Below are 22,474 nucleotides of genomic sequence, written 5' to 3'. Positions count from 1 at the left end.
CATTATTTTAAGTGATAGTTGTATTTGAATGTACAGTACATTGGAGTTTTTATAGTTTTTCATCAAATGAGATGTGTGGCACAGTGAAATACTCAGGATAGTAATGAATCTTAGTGGTTTTCTACAATAAAATACTGTAAAAAAATACAGTTACATGTGAAGAAATGTTAGCAAACTACTACCTATAGAAGATGGGTTTTAGGTCCAGATGTTTTTCATGCTAAATATAAAGCAACTGAAGATGGGTCAAATATCTTAATTAAAAATGGGTAATGTTATAATTGATAAAATAAAATTGTGGATCATAGTTAAAGTCAGGCAAGAACTTTCTAGGTCAAACGGGATTATATAACTTATAAAGTTTTTTTCACAGCAACGAAATCCATCAGTTGACTGGACAAACAGCTTATAGAATATCTAAAATATTGGCCAGTTTTTCATGGGGTTGATTGCTACAACCTGTAAAGAATGCCAAAACTGAACACTGAAAAACATGAAAAAAAAATAAATAACAGTAGAAATCAATAAGTAGACTACCAAATAAAGCAGATGATTATTTAAAAAAAGAAACACATATAGTAAAAAATACTACTACTTTTTAAAAAAAATTTATTTGCATTCATACCCACCAAGACAATGTAGAATAATCTACTCTGAGATTGCATTTTATAGTAGGAAAAAAACATAAGAGAAGAAACTCTGTCAAGCATGTGGAGAAAGAGGAGCTGCAGGTGCAATCATTAGGGAAATCAATGTGGATTTTCTCAAAAGATTACAAGTTGCATGATCATATGACCTGGCTGTTCCATGCCGGGGCTTATGTTGAAATGACTCTATAGCATACCCCAGAGATGCCTGTGCATCTATGTTTAATGTTGCTCAAGTCACAATAGTGAAAAACTGTAATCAGCTTCTGTGGCTCCCGATGGAGGATACAGGTAATGAAACTGTAGGGCATACACACAGTGCAACTTTATTCAGCCATAGTGGAAATATAATTATGAACTTGCAGTATATGAATAAATTTTGAAACTCTTCCCTAGAAATTATTAAGTGACTCAGAAATAAAATTATCATGTTTCTTTAGCTTGCAGATCCTGTTTGTATTCATGTATCGATGTATATATACGGGCTGGGGGTTTGTCATGAAACTACAGAGGTTATGGGAGAGGAAAAAATTTTAGAGAAAGTGATGGAGATGAAAGGAAAGTGCAGCAGACATGGAAGTGGAGTGGAATATCCTGTAGGAAGAAAGGTACAGTTAAGATGGAAACATGGGAGTGAGGAAGAGGACTGGGATGGGGAAAGAGGACCATCTATTGAAGAAGTGCTATAATGATGCTGTTAATGGGGATGGTTGGTAATCAACTAATGCTGTAAATAAGCATTTGCCCTTTCACCTCACAGGAGGCAGTAAGAGTTAGAAACTATTTGTAGACCAGTAAAGAAGAATTAATCTTAGTGCATGACAGGTTTTGAACGGTGGATAAAGTCTATTATTCAAATGTTGCGAAGTTGCGGAATGGTGTTCATGAAAAGGTCTTCCAAAAAGCTAGGTTGAGGTGGTAATCAAAGAGACAGAAAAATGAAATTCAGCCATGCTTCAGACTTTAGCGAGTGTTTGCTATTTGTCTAGGGTAGACTCGAAGGATATAAGAAATGGTAAGCAAAGACAAAGATAAGCAAATTCTCAATGTTCACAGAAATTGTACTTTATCAGGCAACAGAGAGAAGAGTGAAAGAGTCAAATGGGTAAGGAATGCGCTGAAGTATTTTGGTAACTGTCACAGAGGAAATCAGTAAAGAAGATCCAAAAAGTAAAGCAGTAGCTTGAAGAGTGGTGAAGAATGCTCGCAGGAAAATGTGAAATCAGTGTGGTGACATAAGAGTGAGCAGCAAGAGGAATAAGCAGAAATGGCAGTATTTTAGATTGTGTGTATGCATGCCTGTGTGCACATGCATTCATGTATTATGCATACACAATGCATGTGTTTGTGCACAACCATTCCTCTGTGTGTGTGTACAATGCATGCACATGTGTATATGCATTCATGTATGCTTGTATGTGTGTGCATGTGTGATGCATGCAGGTATACACATGTGCTCGTGTGTGTGTGTGTGTGTGTGTGTGTGTGTGTGTGTGTGTGTCTTGCAAGAATCAAATGTACTGTCCATCTCTGATCATATAATTTAGGTTTTGTGACACAAAAACCTGTAGTGTGTCTTGGCAGGCTGACATTATTTTATGCTTTAAAACACAGCTGTAAGTGGGAAAAAGAGGTTTGAGATGAGTGTGGGTAGGGAAAGAAGAGTAAAAGAGACCCTGAATTCTCACAAAAATGAGATCAACTTGAAGAGCTAGGATTGAAAGAAAGAAGGAAATGAAAGAAGTGGAGAAAAGCACTTGAGAACTCTAGTCATGTTACAAAATATGAAAGAAGTGAAGAGAAAAAGTTGATAAATCTGGCCCTAAGTGAAGCTCCACGGGAGCTAATTTCAGGAGAAATTGGTGGGTAGCATCAGACAAAAGGAGGGCTCAAGAGAGGACACATGAATCTCCCTGGGAAGGTGAAATAGAATAGATTTTGCTGGAGGTGTTAGGAACAGGAGGGGATCAGACAGGGTAGGAATGACAAAGGCTGGGACTGCTGGGTCAGTAAATTGGAATTGGGGTGCATTTTGGGGGTGATACAGAAACCTACTGCAGTGGACATGCTCTGACCTCTATGACAGTGACCCTAAGAAATCTCCTAGTAATAGGCCATATGAACTCCAAACTGGCCATTGTCTAAAACCAGGCAAGGCTTCTGGCAGTGAGACTGGCACATCAACCCAGTCAAAAATCTTCAACTCACAATTTGTCCTGCCTGCAAGTCCTTCTGGGCAATGGTGGCTCTGGACTTGTGAATGGCCATCCCATGACCATTCCAACTTGTGGCATACTCCAAGAGAGGGAACCTATGCCTGACACTTCCTGGATGGTCAAGCACTAGAGGCAGGACACAAGAGAGACCCAAGATAGAAACAAGCTTGACTTGCAAGGAAAAAATGTCAGCAAAATGATTCCTAATGATATTCTACCATACTAACAGATAAGTTCTTAAACAAATTGTCATTAGAGGGGTGTCATCCAGTAACTGATATGAGCAGAGTTAGAGACCCACAGCTCAAAGGAACCCCCATAAAAGAAGAAGGTGTTTTTCATATACCTTAGGGTTTTATAATTTGATATTCTTGTGAGACTCCCTACCATGGTAATGAGTGGGCTCTCTGAGTCTTTATCCTGTGCTTGGGACCCACTTTCCTCCTGTGTTGCTTCATTTAGCTGTGATACAAAGGTTGTGGCCAGTCTTATTGTTCCCATATTCAGTTGAAATCTCTGGAAGACCTGTCCTCCTTTCCTTTCCTTTCCTTTCCTTTCCTTTCCTTTCCTTTCCTTTCCTTTCCTTTCCTTTCCTTTCCTTTCCTTTCCCTTCCCTTCCCTTCCCTTCCCTTCCCTTCCCTTCCCTTCCTTTCCTTTCCTTTCCTTTCCTTTTCTTTACTTTCATTTTTTTTAAACACTAAAACAGGAGTAGTTGATCTTGGAAAAAGAGGATTTATGGGAAAGCAGGATCGAGGAGAAGATGCAGTTAGAATGTAACATGTAAGAAAAGAATAAAAGTTGAAAGAAAAAAAGAAAGACAGAAATCTAGGAATTTTCAAAAACACAGGCTTCCTGAAGGCACCTATGAGTCTATCTTCAAGAAGACATGGTTGAGGACAGCAGAAGATTCTAGATTGTGTTAGACAGGGAGATAAATAAGATAAACGATTTCAGAAACAATCTCACTATTTCTCATGAACTCATAAATGAAAGTAAAAGAATTTTTTTGAGTTTAACAACATGAATCTTTATTAATCATTGTACATGTGGTTTTTATTACTTGATAATCTGAGAGAATGAAGATGTTTTAAGGCAAAAGACTATGTGTAGCTCACAGAAATATAAAATTCAGATAAATATATGCATTTAAAATATATTCTAAATAAATATTTTAAAGATGAAACTCATTTTTGATGCTTATTGACTCTGAAAGAGTGTTACCTGTGGAGCAAAAGCACCAAGACGTAAGTGAATCACAAGTGCCACGCTGTCCCAGGAACTTTGATCACATAGGTGCCTGCTTTAGCATTCTTTTGTAGGGTGTTAACTAATTTGCCCATGATTGGACAGATAGGTCAATAATGATGCTTTCAAGTGAGTATGGAAGAATAAAGGGAAATAGCTTCCTACCTGAAAGCCTCCTCCTCTTCCCTAAACCACTAAGAATTAACTGTAAAACTTCTTAGCACTTTCTGATTTCTTTCCCAAAGTTTGAGATTGCTGCTGGTAGGTGAGAGAAAGGGCCTGATTTTATATGGACTGATGCCTGGATCTGACTTTCTACACCCCATGGGCATTGCGTTTGTTCAAGAATGGTCCTGAAACTTTCAGCTTTAGTTTTCCATGTGCAGAAGCTCATAACGACATCAGGTCCCAAGTCCTTTCTTGTTGGATAAGTTAGAATTCTGAAGTAGAGCCCTGGAGTCTGCAGGTTTAAAGTCCCATACTTGAGAACCTCAGCTTAGTGAATATGTTTCCAATGTCAGCATCTACTGGAGGCTAGAGCAGACCTGGATTCTCAACCTCACTGGTTGGAGTCCTCGTGTATCTTGCTTGGATTTTTTGGGTCTCAGTATCACTGGTATAACAGAGGGATGTTACCCATCTCTGGGTCATACAGTGGGAGAATATACAAAAAGGCTTTGCAAATATTAGCCATGCAATAACTACTTAGGAGATGAAGTGGGGTTCATTTGTTTACAGTTTGGTCTTTGCCTAAACAGGAACACAGTCTCATTTGATAATCTGCCTCCTACTCAGGGTAAGAAAAAAAAAAGTACAAAACCAAGATACTATCTAATTAATAAGAGCCTCAAGGAGATAGAGAAGAGAAAATGCCTGTCTCCTATTCACCAAGAAGCCAATCACTGAAGAGGTTCATAACAAAGATTAGAATCTACAAATGTGTGATTTTATTATATACACAGAGCATATGTTTTCATACAATTTTTATAATATCAGTTTACACCCAAACACAAAAGTTTCAGACTTACCTACCAGCAGCAGATGCAAATGGTATCTAGGTAACTAGTATAATTTCACTAAATTTGATACTGCTGTTTAAATATTATAAATTACGGCTAAAAATATTCAGATTTCATCTTTACAAATAATGGTGTAGTATTTGAGAGATGGACAGATACGATCATAGGAGATTAAAAATTGAGCCTGAGGCCTTAGCCAGATGTCTCTGTTCCAACATTATTGAGCTAATTTTCTCCAAAAATCTGAGCTTTCATTTTGCATCAATATGGTTCAACCTGGGAAAGGGAAAAATAAAACTTCCTTTTATCTTGGTGTTTAGGATCCCCACACAGTTTTTTAAAGGCCATGGGCTCCAGCACAACCAAACAACCTGGGCACAGCTTACATTGTGCTGGGGCAGCACAAATGCTTCACAAGAAATACTTGGATTATGTTGCTTGATCATGTACCTCAAATTCATTGGAAGCACTGAGATCATACCAAAAAGAAAAAGAGAAAAAATGGTTCTTAGAACTTGTTCCCAGAGGTGCTGATGGAAGGAAGGCAGGAATAAAATAAATAACACAATGTTTTACTAAACAGTAATGTTGCTCAATCACTAATAATGAATGAATATCTCATAAACAGAAGAACTAAAAGAGTAGTCAACCTGACATCACTGAAAAAAAAAACATTTGAATGAAGAGCTGCAAGAGAACCTGTAGGCATCTGGGGGTAGGAATACCCAGAGAGAAAGCATCAGGAAGAGCATCGGGGCTGAGGAGAGGGGAGATTTTTGATGAGTGAAGACAGAGTGTGACACTCATTATTTTGATTTGAGTATATTAAAGACAAAGATAACTGAATGGATGTGAGAGACGGTAGAGGTGAAAATAAATGGGTGTTTTGTGGAGTGATATTTAGACTTTGTGTTTTCACTGAGATCCAATGTTAGTGGATCTAACAGTTGGAAATGATATATGCATTTTAAATAAATCATAGGAAACAATATAAAATCATTGCACAGTGAAATTGCTTGCTCCCGTCACAGTCTCTGTAATACTGTATTTATCTGCACATAGAAGTAACTGTTTTCTTAGCTCTTCAATTATATTAAATGAGGCAAAATGAAAGAAGTTTTGTGCATAGCTAACTGCATTGTTTAATACCCAATGCCAACAGTTCCAGTTTTATTTATTTGACTTATTCTTCCTTAGTTTTAAGTATGGATGGATTGATACGTGAATGATAGATAGATAAATAGATAGATAGATAGATAGATAGATAGATAGATAGATGTTCCATCCTTGTATGTAGATGCACAATATTCTATTATGTATAATATGTTTTATTTATTTTTCTTATGTATAAATATATCATTTGGTTGCATTGTTAAAAAATATAAACAAAAAAGCCTACTTGATTTTCAATGTAATACTGTATTTACAATCCAACAAAGAAATATATTCTCCATGTTATAGTGGCTTTGAGGAGTTAAATATAAAGTATTTTAAATACATATGTAGATTTATTTTAAGAAGTAGTGGCATTTGTATACTGACGAGCTCAGAGAAGATGTACTTCGAACTTATTCTTAAGAAAGGATACTTAAATCAGTCTTTGTCTTAATTGAATATTTGTTTTTCATTAAGTTCCTGTTAAATAACATTCATCTCTTTAACTTTTATTTAAAAATGGATAATTATTGTTTGTTTTTCTGTTTTAAGTTCAACAGATATAATGTATTAGGAAAACATAGGGTTTATTGTCTTTAGTATCTCCCCAGAAGTCTTCTCCACTTATGTCTTTATCTCTAAATTTATCATTGCTGTATAAAGATTTAATCTTTTAATTCAATTTTGTGTGTGTGTGTTTGTGTGTGTGTGTGTGTATACATGTATATGGTCACAGTGTATATGCATTTACATTATGGAGGCTGAAGAGGGTATAGAACTCTCTAGAGCTAGACATTATAGGTCATCATAAGAAGACACCCACCATCTAATTTCAGTCTGGGAAGTGATTTAGTAGCTCTGGATGAGTAGAACATGCTCTTAACTACAGATTCTTACTTGCAAGCCTGGTTCTGTGGCTGTAGATGCTTGCTCTACAAGCCTGATGATCTGAGTTTAACCCTGGAACCCACACAAAGATGGGAGAGAACCTACTCAAAAATGTAGCCCTGAGATATTTGTGAATGTACACTGAGGTACACACACACACACACACACACACACACACACACACACACACTCACAAATAGAGATCATATCATCATCATCATCATCATCATCATCTTTGTCATAATAATCATACATAAAACATGAAAAACTCTAGACAGATAATTTCTATTGCCTTAGTTTCCTTGTTCAAATAATAGAATCAAAGAGCTACGATTTCAGATAAAATGTTGTAGTCATCTGCTGGAAATGAGTCAGTGGCTTATAGCAACATGATAGCTAGAAATAGTTTCCTAACTGGACTTTATTATAAACATAGGGGAGTTTGATTTTGAGTTTCTCGTGTGAATAAAAGGACCAGTGCCTAAATCAATTATTCTGACATTATGGACTGAAACATAGTCTTCCCTCTAACCAATCGCACAATAGATGCATGTTTGTGATGAATCTTCTGTGTTGAGTGGCAGTTGGATAGCCAAGAATTGAGATCTTGGGCTATAGACATCAATTTTGGAGCAGTCAGCAGCGAAGTGGTGCTCTAAGCACAAGACTAGATGAATCCCTACCAGACTTGCACATGAGCAAAGGTAATGGTTTAAATCCTGGAGAAATGGATCAAGTAAAACAAATCAGGCCACCCAACACTGTCATCCTTGAGACTCAACTATGCCCACTCTTATTGAGGATTGGGGGTTGTCCAGGTAGTCAGACAACTGAGGGGAAGTATAAAAGGGGAGACTAATCGGTCCCATCATGGGTCCATCTCAGCTCATTATGGTCTGAAAAGAACCGAGAGAGTTCAGGAAACTGGAGGATTAATTGAAGAAATATTCCCACCAATAATTTACAGATAGCATGTTTTATACTGAGTAATGGAAATGGGGGTAGTTGGCTTAGTTGAGCAGTATGAAGGCATGAGTTTTACCAGATTCGTTTGTGTGGAGTAATGAGGTGAAAGGGAGATTATGGTCATAATGAGTTTGGGAAATTTGGTATCTGTTTGAGTTTTAAATCATAGGTATAATTGAATATTTTAATTAACACTGTGTAATGAAGAGAGTAAATGAAAAGGAATAGAAAAAAATACCCACAATGAGGTTGTGTCCTTGAGTCAGTGAGATAACTGTTGATCCATATCACATTATATTGCCTGGAACTGAATAACAGCATTTAGTCATTGAATAGGAACACGCAGTCAACTGACTGCTTGCTTTAACCTCAACGTGTATGCGGTAATAGGAGTCGACAAATCAAATGATTAAACTGGGATTTGAGCAATTACAAGTGAAAGGAAGTAAGGCATTGAACTTCAAACTACATTACAAACATGATGTGCCAAGAATTGAAGATGGCTAAGAGCAGAAGTTAAGAAATGGGCGACGTTATACTAGACATGCATTTGGTTCAAAGTTTTTGGGGTTCCAAGGGAAAACAACCATTTATTGAAATTTGAGAATTCATGAGAATATCTTAGGAGGCAGGAATTCATGTTTGAAAGGCCCCAAAATACCACAGTTGGGAAAATATGATAGCTAATTTATTATGGAATACTACGGTGAATCAACCATGATGGGCTGGGATAAAAAGAGTGGAAGTTGTGATATCATGGACTATGTTTAGTCCACTCAATTATTAAGATAGGACACTGAGGGAGAGGCTAACATGGGATCAGGGATCAGGATTCTTCATGGAGAAGGGAAGATTGCAAATAAGCCTGTAATTCAAGGCAATTATTCCCTTCTCTTTTCTCCAGGAAGCTTTACTTTTGTATCTAGAATATGCCCTCTCTTATTATTATTTAAGAAAAACTTTCAAAAATAAAAAATGCCCAGTAATATTCTTCTCCAGGGAATAGAACATGAATTGGTTATCCAATACCAAATGGTAAACCCATGAAAATGTACATAAAATAAAATTATGAGCATGAAAGAGTGTGTGTGTGTCTGCGTGCGCATGTTGTTTAAAATATGTTATAATGTATAACTATACTCTACTATCAATATACTACAGATACTATTTATAATATACTATAAAGTAGAACCATTCTGCTATGACTGTCCCATATTGATATCAAAAACCTGCTGTGCAATAAAAAATGTCATAGATTACAGTTGTTCTAAATGCTGATTGAAGGAAGAACCAGGAAGATATAAATGATGTCGTTTAACACTGAAACAGCTTCCCACTTATTAGAAATCGGAAAGAGATTGCTAACATTAATCTCAGAGTTTGTGTGGTAGATGCATCGGTAGGGCCCTCTATCTGCAAGGCCACTTATTCTCTGTATTTTGACCAGTTGTGAATCTGTATAATAGTCTCTCTCTGCTTCAAAAGAGAATTCTTTCATGAGAAGCTACACTTGCCTGTGAGAATGAGGACACATATTTAGAATAGTTAGTAATTCTATTTGTTTAGGGAGAGTGGCAGGGTTAGTTTGCCTTGAGGGTCTATGACCTTTCTACCTATGGGTAGTTGACTAGATTTGTATTACTAGACATAAACTCACTTGTGTTCCTGAGCCTTAAATCTAATTAGAAAGCTGTTGGCTTTCCCTAAGGTAAAAGTGCTACTCTTCACCGTTGAAGATGCCTTGCCAGCCTAACCTTGCCTGTAGCTTACAGTATTTAAAACTGACTGGGACTATTGATTGCTTTTCTGCCTTGGCAGCTTACAAGCTTGCACAAAATCTTCTGATGCTTTAAGGAGAAGGATTCAGGAAGGAAATTTCTAGATCGGTTCCAGCTCAGTTCCACCAAGTCTTGTGTCTGACGTATGCAGTTTCTTCTGCAACAGGGTTTTACTTTCCAGTTCTGAGATGTAACTAAAGCCAGTAGTTGCCTTAAGGCTCTCATGGACCTTCCATGACCTAAAACTTGCAGGGAGATTTCCCATGTACTTTTAAGTGAAATCATAAAATAATGTTTCCTATGGCCTTTTCAAACACCATTAGTCTTATTTCTGATTCCTTCCTCCATTCCCCTCTCTATTACACTCCATTTCCCTCTCCAGAAAGTCCTGTACCCAGATTTTCCTATTACTTACCACAAAGCACCTACTTCCAACTATTTCCTATCTCCTTCTGTAAACTGTCTTCTCCTCATGTCTCCCCATTGTCTCTTTTACTTTCTGGTCTTTGGTAGTTACTACAGTTAACATACTCACATCAGAATATTCAGGACTAAGACCCAGAAATAAAAGAGAACATGTCCTGTTTTCTCTGTGGGTTTCCGTTATATCAACCCATAAAATACTTTGAAGTTGGATTTATGCATTTACCTGAATTTTTTTTACAATTTCATTTTCTTAAAAGTTGAATAGAAGTCTATTGTGATATATACTACATTTTCATTATCTTCTCATCAGTAGAAGGGCAAATATGTTGTTTCCATTCCCTGGTTATCTTGAACAGAGCAACAATGATCATGACTGAGCCCCTGTCTATGGAAAACAATGTCTAGTTCTTTGAGTCAAGGGGTAGTCTGGGTCCTATGATAGTTAAACACTAAACTCTTCGAGAAATCTCTGCACTGATTTCATAGTAGCTGTTCCAGTTTGCAATCTGACCAAGATTTCATGGGAGCCTAAAGAAGATTTATAAAAGCACACTAATAAACTCCACAAACTCCTGAGTGCCCTAAGGACAAATATTTCTAAAATTATCTTTAAAAAAGCTCTCAGTAATTCTGAAACAATTTGGATGATGGTATGATGTTGATTTTTCAGGATTATTCTTATTTCTGCATGTTCTCTGCATAGATGCTTGAGATCAGAATGCAGTCAGTTCTAATTATGTTTGTGAATAGAAAACAGTCAGAAAGCAAAGATATCACGTATTGTGGATCCGGCAATAGTTAAAGAGGAAACAGAGGAAAGTAGCTGAGAGAAGTGTCTGTGACAGAAAGAAAGCCTGTATTGCAGCTAGGTTTGCCATGCATTGGGGGAAACGTCATGCTCAACTCTGTATACTAGGCGTAGCATCCAAGTAAGTCAGGTATTGCACACACATTATAAATAGACACCCATATACCCATGTAAACACTTGGGTTTTTTTCCTTTTTCTTTTGAAAAATATCTCATGTTTTCTAAGATGTCCTCCTCTGAGACTGTTATTGTTGCTGAGGAAGACACACATATACACATGATTAAACATGTTAATAGTAAATTCTTTAAAGTTGTACTTCCACATATTTGTTAAATATCCTTTAACCCGAGACCACTCCCATAAAAGCCTTAAAAGTGTAGAAATTCTTCAAAGGATTGCATTGGAAAATGAATTTAGACACACAGACCCATAAGCTCACCCAGTGAAATTAAGGTTGACTGGGATTTCAAACAACTCCTTAGAGATGATAAACAAGTACTTCCTAAGTTCCGGCAAACACAGTCAACTCTGCTCAGAAGGGAAACACACTTTCTAACAGCAACAAATGGTCACCTCACATGTTATGGTGGCTAATACCAAATCGACGAGGTAGTGTTGGTTAAGGTTTAAAGGACGGAAACATAGGATCTATGTGGCAATGTGAATTGGCACAGCTGTAGATAACAGCTCATTGTCTCTGAAAAAAAGAACAACAGCAGCATAACCTAGATGTTCAGCTTACTTTGGATAGGACAATCCCACTTCTGGACACAGACACAAGATAACAAACCACTGCTCTCGTGTGAAGTGTACTATTAATCCCAGTATCAAAGACATGTCGTCAACCTAAGTGTGTATCCATGGATGAGTAAGAAAGAAAATGGAGGGTCTATACACGCCATCATACTATGGCTTTAATAAAACAAAGGAAATGTTTTAAAAGGAAACAACATCACAGAGCCTGGAGACATTGCTCAAAATAAGATAAGCACTCACTTATCTCACTTATCGCCTAGCAGCAGCAAATCTTCTTAAAATGTGAAACAAACAGAACTGGAGAGCAAAATGCTGGTTCTCAGGGCAGTGAGGGTGGAGGCAGAGGTTGAATATCGGTTGTAAGATTCAAAATTTGATTTAGATATAAAGAATTATCTCAGAACATTTACTGGAAAATAAGTTGGATGTAATATATACAATTAATACATGATATAACTTTATAAATATTTATCACTCGATTAATTGTTGGAGTGATACAAACTGATAAGACTTCATAGAGACTGAGAGCAGATAGGATTTCCAATGCTAATAGTTTTGTTTCCTGGGGAGAAACACTGTTTTTATTAGTTTAGCTTCCAATTAGTTTGTACCTGATAATATTACCCTATGAAATGTAGGGTAAAATGAAATGATCAGACTTAATAAATCAAGCAGTAATTCTAGTAGATATAACAAAAATGAATAATGTTTAGAAACATCTTAGAGCAATAAGCCAGAAGTATAAGGATGAATATTATGTGAATCCCTTTGTCAAAGTTACTAAGATTGTTTAAAAGTGCAGAAACAACACAGGTATGACAGGCCTGTGAGGTGGAATAGTAAAGGGTTCATAGTTAAAGGCTAAGATACTCAAAGTCAGAAAGACTTCCACAGAGAGATGATGGTGATGGCCACCAATGACATGAGTACATTTGATGTGAATACATTGATGGCTTGTATCAACACACACACACACACACACACACACACACACACACACACACACACACATATATATATATATATATATATATATATATATATATATATATATATGTTCTATACTATTAACCACAATAAATAGCTTTTAAATCTGAGGAACATAAACTAAGTATTCCTAAAGATGGATTTTTATGAGCAACATTTTAAGCAATTAGAAGAATGTAAATGAAAATAATACTGAAACATTCATTATCTATTAAATTCACTTTTAAAATACACATAGAGTGTTTGGAGTAATATGCCTGAATTTGCAAACCATTTGCACGTTTCTTCTATTTAAAGGAGCACTGACTATCTTCCCAATGGCCATACCCATTAACTCTTTGTATTAAGAGAGTTGATAAAACAATTATGGGATTCTTTGTATATAGGACACAGAATATTTACTCACATTACTATGGAAATAAAAGTTTCCTAAAAATCCTAATGTCTATCACACTTTACTAAATAAGTGAGTATTATGGGATGTGTATGGTCCAGTTAATACAAAACGTGTTCACACATAAAATACATGTGAAGAAAAGGAAATATTTCAAGACATATGGCTTAGTAATGAGAGTGAGTTCTTGAGAAAATACATAGACCAAAATATTGTACACACACATATATAAATAATACCTAAATGCAAAACATATTAAAATACACATTTCTCTTTATAAGTGTGTAAGTTCTTAAGTTGTTTTAAAATTAGAGTTGTGAAATCAATATTATAGTAACAGTTTTCAGAATCAAACAAGGATATTTTAAGGAAACCACCATATTTTTAACAAAGTAGCTAATTTTTTTATCCTCATCTCTTCTTATACAACATGAATTTTTGCAAATACAACTTTATATATATAGTGTTTCCATTTTTAATAAGCACTTGGTGAGTGGATGATTACTTTTTCTATATTCATTTCTTTTGTTTCTACTCTTAATAACTCTTGATATACTAAAATAATTATGCAAATAGACATAGGGAATTTACAATTAGTGTTTTTCCCTGCATGATGAATTTGAAGGACTAGGTATAGTTTCCCAATACATGATTGGTTATATGGTGGTCAAATGAGACTTGGGGGACTATTATATCTGTAAGCAACACTTGATGCCACTGAATGCTACCTCAGAACAGCACTGCTATTTTATAATGAAAATTATTTTCTGGTTTAATATTAAAAATGGTCTCTATTCTTTTTTCAAGTGGCACCATTTTCATTTTTAGGAGTCAAGAGTATTTCAGTATTGAGAGTTTTTAAAAATATATATTAACTTCTGGAATTTATATCACTAATCCCTTTTCATTATTCAAGGTGAGCAATGTTTTGACTATATATTTTAATGATTCACTAGACAAATACATTTTATTTTTATTACTTATGACTATTGTAGACCCATAGTTCTGGGTGGAGAGGTACCATAGAGATCAGAGGAATTGGATATTCTGAAACTGGTGCTATAGGAGGAGCAAGTATCCTCTGTAAAGGTGCTGGGAACTGTGTGATCCAGTGTAACAGCCTCTAGTGCTGATACTTCTCCAGCACCAAAGGAGGAAAATTTCTTAATATAACTAAACATAATGAAAATTAAATGAGAAATCAAGTATAGTTATTTATTGTCATTGTTTCTCTTGGAAATTCATTTAAAATAAATATTTACTATTATTAGTATAGAAGCATTAGTACAGTTACTATAGTTTTCAAAAATGTTATCTATTTTCCAAACATTATTGAGTAAATCAGAGACATACAAACACCATAATAATGATACAACTTGATGTAGACGCTAATGAAAATCTATATCCACAGAAGAACATATTACCCAAATATACGACTCCCATTTCTCTTGTTTAATATTTTCAGGTTACTAATTTCACACATGTAATTGCTTTTATGTTCATTATCCACCAGATGAAGTCTTGATTCTGAAAATCTATGCTCCAAATGCCGGAACACCACATTCATAAAAGAAACTTTACTAAATGTCAAAACGTACACTGAACCTCACACAATGATTGTGGGGCACTTCAATACCACACTCTTGCCAATGGACAGGTCATTGAAACAAAGAGTCAACAAAACCGTGAGCTGGTTCTTTGAGAAAATCAACAAAATAAACAAACTGTTAGCAAAACTATCTAAAGGCACAGGGACAGTATTCAAATTAACAAAGTCCGAAATGAAAAGGGAGATATAACAACAGAAACTGAGGAGTTGGCTCAGTGGTTAAGAGCACTGGCTGCTCTTCCAGAGGTTCTGAGTCCAAATCCCAGCAACCACATGGTGGCTCACAACCATCTGTAATGAGACCTGATGCCCTCTTCTGGTGTGTCTGAACACAGCTGTAGTGTACTTATATATAAAAAGTAAATCGATCTTTTAAAAAAAGATATATTTCATGTTTATGTTTGCTGTCATGAGCAATCAGTGCCCACAGAGGCCAGAGAGTATTGGTTTCCTTGAATTGTAGTCCTTGTGAGTTACCTTGTCGGTTCTGGGTCTTCCTTTGGAGAATAGCCAGCGCTCTAACCACTGAACAATAAAAAAATTAAGAAAAACCTGATTAAATCTGGGAACTAAGAAGATCGCTTAGCCTTTAAAGTGATAACTGTAGAAGCATGAGTTCTGGAGTTTGAGCCCCAGCATACATGTAAAAGCTACGTGGTGATATGTACCTGTAATCCCAGTGCTGGAAAAATAGAGAGGGTAATAAAAGACTATCAAATACAACCGTTAGAAATAAGCTTTCCCTTTTGTGTTCATTGTTGTCACCGCCATTTGTGCTCATTAACATCTTACTTAAAATGTAGCTTTCAAAGGGACTTCCACCATAATGAAAGGAATAGGATCGCATGTATGGTATGTTTTGTGGATGAGAGCGTTTCAAAATCTAATTTTGTCTTCAGTTATGTGTGGATAGGTTGACATACCAGTTAAGATTACACAAAGTAGTGTTTATATTAGGCGAAGTATGTACTGGATGGGGATAGTCACCGTTTAAATGCTAGGTTATTTCTATTCTTTTTTTTTTTTTGACCACATGCAAAATAGAGGTGACTATTACAACTCTGACCAATTTGCATTCAAGGCATTAGGCGAATTAACCCAAATATGAACTCTATCCATCAAAGTAATGGTGGTTAAATTGCTCATCCTATCGTATTTATACCCTCTCATATTAACACAGTCCTCGTTTAAAAAGAAAATGTATTGTGAGATTGAGCCAGCAAAATAGATCTTTGCAAAACATTCCAAAAAGCTCCAAACAGCATGGAGCCCTGGGTCTGAGTTTAATTAGCCCACTCTCCTGGGCATCAGGTGGATAAGATCATGAACGTCCCCCTTTTAAGAAGTCAGAGAACTTGTACTGGGCAGTACTTGCATTGTTCATAACTCAAGTTATAATTTGATAAAATAAAAAGACAAAAAGTATCTCAGGACATCTCTGTTCGGTAGAGTTTAAAGTTGGCTTTCAAGCTTTTATTTTAGCCTTAGCTAAAATAAAAGTCTAGAATAGAGAAGAAAAGGAGTATTAAAGTATGAAGCTGGTAATACATTAGCCACTTCCTTTTATGGAATATTTGAAGCATCGGCCATTTAATGGTCTTTTCTGTTCAGTTTGCTTTGTGTCGAGAACAGCATCGAAGTTCCGATGGAAACCGATATCCGAAGAGAATGACACACGAATTGAATTTTAAAGTTTAGCAAAAGAAAGCATTACACATGAAGTCTTCCTTGTCCTTTTGTGTGTGTTCATGGGCATGGGAAGGTGTGTTAGTGTGTGTCGATACACATGCACTTGTCCACACTTGCATACAGAGTTCATAGGTCAATCTGATTCTTCATGTGCTGTACACATTTTGTTTCGTTTTGGGGTTTTGAGACAGGGCCATCATTTATTGCCCTGGATTTCACCACCAATTGTGCTATACTGGGTGGCCAGTAAATTCCAGGGTTATTCCTTTAACAGGCGGACTAAAAAGCCTCGAGGCCAGTCCCAGTAATCCCATTCCTCTATTATGGCTTTGACTTCTTAAAGTTATTCTTTCTTTTTTCCCGTTTGAGAGCTCATGTAAGTATACCATGAAACGAAATATCCACCCTTTTTCCTCATACGTTTTCCTCCCCTGTCCCTCCAACATGTCACCTTTTCACCATCATGTATTTTATTTTATTCTTTTGTTATCAAACCAAGTCTAGTTTGTGTCGCCTGTGCCTTCCTGGAAGTGAGAGTATTACACGGTCCATGTGTGAAGGTCCTCTTTTATTTGTTTCTTTGGTTTTTATTTTATATTTTTTTTAGACATGGTTTCTTCGTTGCCTTGACTATCCTGGGACTCACTATGCAGAACAGGCTGGCCTTGAATTCACAGACTCCCTCTGCTATTGCCTCCCAAATGCTGAGGTTAAAGGCATGTACTTAGACCCAGGTCGCCTGTTTGTTTGTCTACTAAAGAGAGAGAAAGAAAACATGGAGTTGGGTGGGTGGAAAGGTGGAAGATATAGGAAGAGATAAAGGAGGGGACACTGTGATAAGAATATATTTTATGAAAGAAAATTTATTTCCAATAATTAAAAATGACCCTTTTTCCCTCACCAGCTCTCAGCTGCCAATAACTCTTCAGTAAGGTGAGGCTTAGGGATACCTCCGTACCTATTCTAGAATTGTCCTCATTTTTTGCAGGTGAGCATAGCTTCCGTAAGTTCAGGACTGCTGTATCTAGCACATTTGTACATTAAAACACAGCAGCTGTTAGTGATGACTTTAGTGATGACTTCAACCCACAGCCTGTATTCATATACATGACTTCTTCCATTTCCAAATGTGGTCTGGAGACAGTGGAGGAAAGAGTAAAAGAGGCCTGTCCTGATTTCATAAAGATTATTGAGCCCGTAGCTCACGACTGGCTACTGGGTGAACTGCTGACCTTAGAGCTGATGCAGTTTTCGAAAAGTGCTTAACTGAGTAGGAGAGAGGAGCTCACCCCCTGGTGAAATCAGGATCAATACTTATTAAATACTTCATGAACTCTATTCATTTCTAAAACAGCCACTTGTCTGCCCTTCCTGTCATGTTCAGAATTAATTTGATATGTGATACAATCCGTACATTTTATATTAGGTTACTTGTATTCTGAAAAGGGAGAAGCCATGCTGATGCCTGGGAAAGGGCCGATGGTTTCCACTCTGTCATTAACAATCTGTTCTCTCTTTTATTATTAATTACATTTTTAATTAATCTTTTATGTCAGCATACAAAGTGATAGGTTTCGTTATGGCATTTTTATACATGTATACCGTTAAGCACTTCTCTTTCTCAGTCTCCTCTCTCGCTGGCCCCTCCCCCGGCAAGAACTCCAGTGTAATATTTTCTTACACAAATTTCCATTGCTTTCGCTCTAAAATTTGGTAAAAGCAATTAGGCTTAAACACACAAGCAGAATATAATAACACTTGCTTCACATTTCCTCCTTAAGGCTTTTGGAGGTAAAATATGTGATTTCTGGAAATAGATATTAATCATTTTGGAAGGATTCTATAGATAGTCTAGAATATAATGAAATAAATAACATACTAATTACAAAGTTAGATTTTTTTTTCACATTCGAAATTCTTGCTCTAAATTTCAAAATACAGTTCTTGTTTTCATTGTAAAAAGCATAGACTAAGTAATTTTCCCTGGCAGTTCCTACAAAATTTCTCTACTCAGAGTGTTTTGCTTGGATTCGTAATGTAGCTCAACTGATCTTATTCAGTGCAGATACTTGGTGTGATCTTTTTCACTTAACCTTCATGAAGACTCTCGGCCAAAGTGTACATTGTCTTGGTTCTCCACAAATGAACAAATATAGGAGGCAAAACAATGAGTGGCCAGCTAAGGCTCTGAGATTAATAGGTGCCGTGTAGTAACCTGGGTACCTAGAGAATTAAGACTGAGAGAGACATTAACAAATTCCTGACAGGTTAAGTTTGAGACATTTGAACCAGCACAATTTAAAATTGGCTTCCTAGACAAAAATAATAATGAAATCCTTTACCTGTGTATCATTTAGACTTTCCACAGAATCATTCTCACTTCCAGCTATGCCTCCTGTGACAAGCACTTCCCATAGTGTATCTTTTGCCCATTTCTACTTCACGAACTTGGTATAGTAAATGCCCTAAACCCACCAAGCCGTCTTCCCTCTAAAGAATAATGTTATCTTTTCATTTCTCTGAATGAAATAATAAAAATTCTCCGTGTTCCTCTTTGGAAAATACTATCCCCCAAGCTTTGATGTCCCATCATTAAAGAATACTAGCATATGTCTTCCTGAATGCTTAGGAAGCAATGGGGTATATGTTTTCTCCAAAGGCTTTGACTGCAGCATCTCTTTGAACTCTTCCAAATCGTTCTCCACCATAGATAACCCTTGGACTTCATGGCAAGACACTCAAAGGAGCCTAGAAAACATTTACATGAGGAAGAAAGAAAGAACTTTATTAATTGAACAAATTGATGCTCCCAAGTGTTACTGTCCAAATTTGTTTCCACCTTTACTCAGTGGTGTTTGTATTTTCCCAAGTTGCATAGTTTCTCAAAGCTAACAGTACAGACGAAGCATCACTGATTGCTACCGTGCTTAACACATCAGTGGCTTGTCATTGGAGCGTAGCAAAAGTTCAGAATAAATAGTAAAGTTTACTTCCAAAAATGAAGAATGCTATAGTGATTTTTTGTTTTTTGAAGTATCAACACCTTTATTATTTATTATGCCTTCTACCTTCGGAAGATCAAAAAGAGGATATGGTGCTTTGTTTATAAGTTTAAAGTGTACAAAATGAGCCCACTGGCCATTCCTAATTTTCTGGAAAAACTCAACTTTTATAAGCTTAGGGTGTAAGGGAAATTATAGAAGGTTTTACGATTTTAATCCTGAGGTGGGTCATCAGAAGTTTCAGTAGAGTATTAGAAAGAAATCTTAGCTTTACCCATAGAGACGCAGAACCATGGAACTAATTTAATTATGACTTTGATCGAAAATAATATGCATAACAGATGTGATAGTCTTTAAAACTTCCTCCTTTCAAAATTTAATTTTTTCATATCTTGATTTCTCTATTTGGATCTCTTTTTGTTTGTTTGTGTTCTTGACTTTTTAAATTCCGAAAAAAGCTATTTTCACCCATTAGTATCATTGATACAGTTTTGGTAGTTCCTATTAGAAACCATCCTCAGGAAGCAGCTCCCTCCACTTTTTTTTTCTTTTTGGCTACTTCAAAAAAGAAAAAAAAATACTTAATATCAGTATGAATAACACATGTGCTCATTGCAGCAAAATGTTGGTGCAATCTGTGCTTGATACAGTTATAAATAAGTCTTTGAAAGCATTTTTTCTTTATTTTAAATAAAGGCTATAGAAAGCCACAAGAAGGATCTAGCCTTGTTAATATCACAAGCTGTTTCCCCACCTGCACTCGGAGCAGCTTCGGTACAGCAGCTGTCTGGGTTTGTGTTGGCACACCGCTGTCTGCGCAGGAACCCTATGGTTTACACAGAAAATGAATAGGCCCCAGTTCCAATGGGGTCTTTAATAATCTTTCCTCTAATGCTACCACGTGTGAACACTGGGCTTTGAAGGGCCGGTGAGGTGGGAAGTTTCAGGGGGATTATTTCGAGCCTCTCAATTTTGAAAGGTAGAGAAGGAGCAGAACAGAATTGAGAAAGCACCTTCGCAATTCCCCTGCAATGTTGATCAAATGTGGTTTGTATTGATAATACCTCTCCGTGTCCAGCATGTTAGAGCAAATGAAGGAGTGGATATAATTACATGGCTCCACTCCATTTGGCCTCCTTTAACATAGACAAACAAAACCCTTTATTGATGTCCCGTTGATTTCATTTACCAAATATTAGCTGGGAAAATATTAACCTAATGGGAGCAAATATCTCTCCTGCCATACCTATGGAAATCACACACAGAGGGGAAGAAGCTAACACATTACACTTGCTTTGAATCAATGAGTGACCACTGCACTTGGGAATGAAATTGGTAGCTTTGCTTTCTTTTGCTCCCATAAACTATTTTGAAAGCGTTATCTTTTGCAGTCAAACATCCGTTCCAAATACATTGTTGAAAATGGGGTCCACCCCATATTTCCAACTTCTCTGAGGTAACATTGGAGAATGGAGAGTTAATATTGAGATCTTTGTGCATATTTTGAAGGACTGGTGTATGTTTTGTGGTGATGTGATTGCATTATTAATTTAAACACGCTATGTGTTAGTACAGAATGAAAATACTAGGGTCTAGCCAAAAGGGTAAAACCCCATATTTGGACTAGAGTAGAAAGCACCTTGAAGCATTGGAAATCCAACTAGATATTTGCTTGTAATAAATGTAACCCCTATGAGTTTGTGAAAAAAAGAAAGCTATTCCTGAACACTGACTCAGCATGAAGTTATTCTGTAGATCAGGTGTTGTATTTGGCAATTCAGAACAGCAGTTGAATGATACGGGTCTCAAATAAAAATATATTTCATTGAAGTAAGGATAACCAACATGTGGGAATGAATGAAGGAATATATATAATTACATGGCTCTTCTCTACTTGGCCTTCTTTGAAGACAAACAATTCATCGATTTCATTTGCCAAGTATTATCAGGGAAAATATTAACTTAAATATTAACTCATCTAAAGTCATGAGTGCGTTGACAGAGCTGCCGAGGAATATTCAAGGAGAAGGTGGCTGTCAGGAAGAAAACAGGAAAAGTGAGAATTATATTCTGCATCTCAGAGTACAGCCAACAAGGCAGTCAGAGCTTTACCGGGTCAATTAATGTTAAACATGTTTGTAACTCCATACGGCTTGGTATTTTTGGAAGTTGTTTTGGCAAAGTATGGAACGCTCAGAAGATGAGTTTGCAAAACAGACAAAAGATCACGACAGATCTGTTTTCTAACCTTCTAAAATCGAGCAGTATTGAAATAAAATAAACCAAAGGTTGACATGTGTGTATTTGCAATTCTTAATGTGCCTCTGATACAGCGAAGTATAAAAACAGAGGCGCGAGGAAGAGCAACCAGCCACAAAAATTAGGCATTGTAAGCCCAGATAATGAGGAGAAGCAGAGGATTTCTGTAATTGGAGAATAAATGTCTAGGAAGCCTACTTGTCAAGGCTCACTGACGTGAGGGAAATGGAGCAACAGCTCTCTGGAGTCGTAACTATGTTTTACTTCCCCTTTCCTAACATTAAACACCATCACCCTCCTAAAATTCTGGTAGACAGTGGTGGCTTTTGTGTCCTCTACATTGAACATTTCTAACTCCTTCCCATTCTTCTGATTCTGCGCAACAGAGCATGGAAAATCCATAGATGTTTGGGGCAGAGAGACCAATGGTTACTTGCAGCCGAGCTTGGCAGGTACCTTCGCCCTGTCATTGATTTACGACAGCGTTTTAGCCACAGTCGAAAGATGATTGTAGCTACCACGGCCCTCCTTAACGTTAAAACAGCTTGCACAGTATTTTGCCCTAATATTGTCAAGAAGCATAGCTCCTTTGCCAGAAACTGCTCTAATTGGATTCGGTGGACCTTGAC

The 22,474-nt window shown here is 36.6% G+C and overlaps 1 pseudogene; it reads left to right on the top strand.

Moving 5' to 3' along the window:
* LOC108352072 (uncharacterized) overlaps window positions 1-22,474 on the top strand; it is a 2,585,468-nt pseudogene that overhangs the window by 1,217,943 nt on the left and 1,345,051 nt on the right.

The sequence above is a fragment of the Rattus norvegicus genome, chromosome 10, assembly GCF_036323735.1.
Source record: "Rattus norvegicus strain BN/NHsdMcwi chromosome 10, GRCr8, whole genome shotgun sequence".
NCBI classification, from domain to species: domain Eukaryota; kingdom Metazoa; phylum Chordata; class Mammalia; order Rodentia; family Muridae; genus Rattus; species Rattus norvegicus.
The sequence above is the reverse complement of the archived record's forward strand: the minus strand, read 5'-3'. Positions and strand labels throughout refer to the sequence as shown.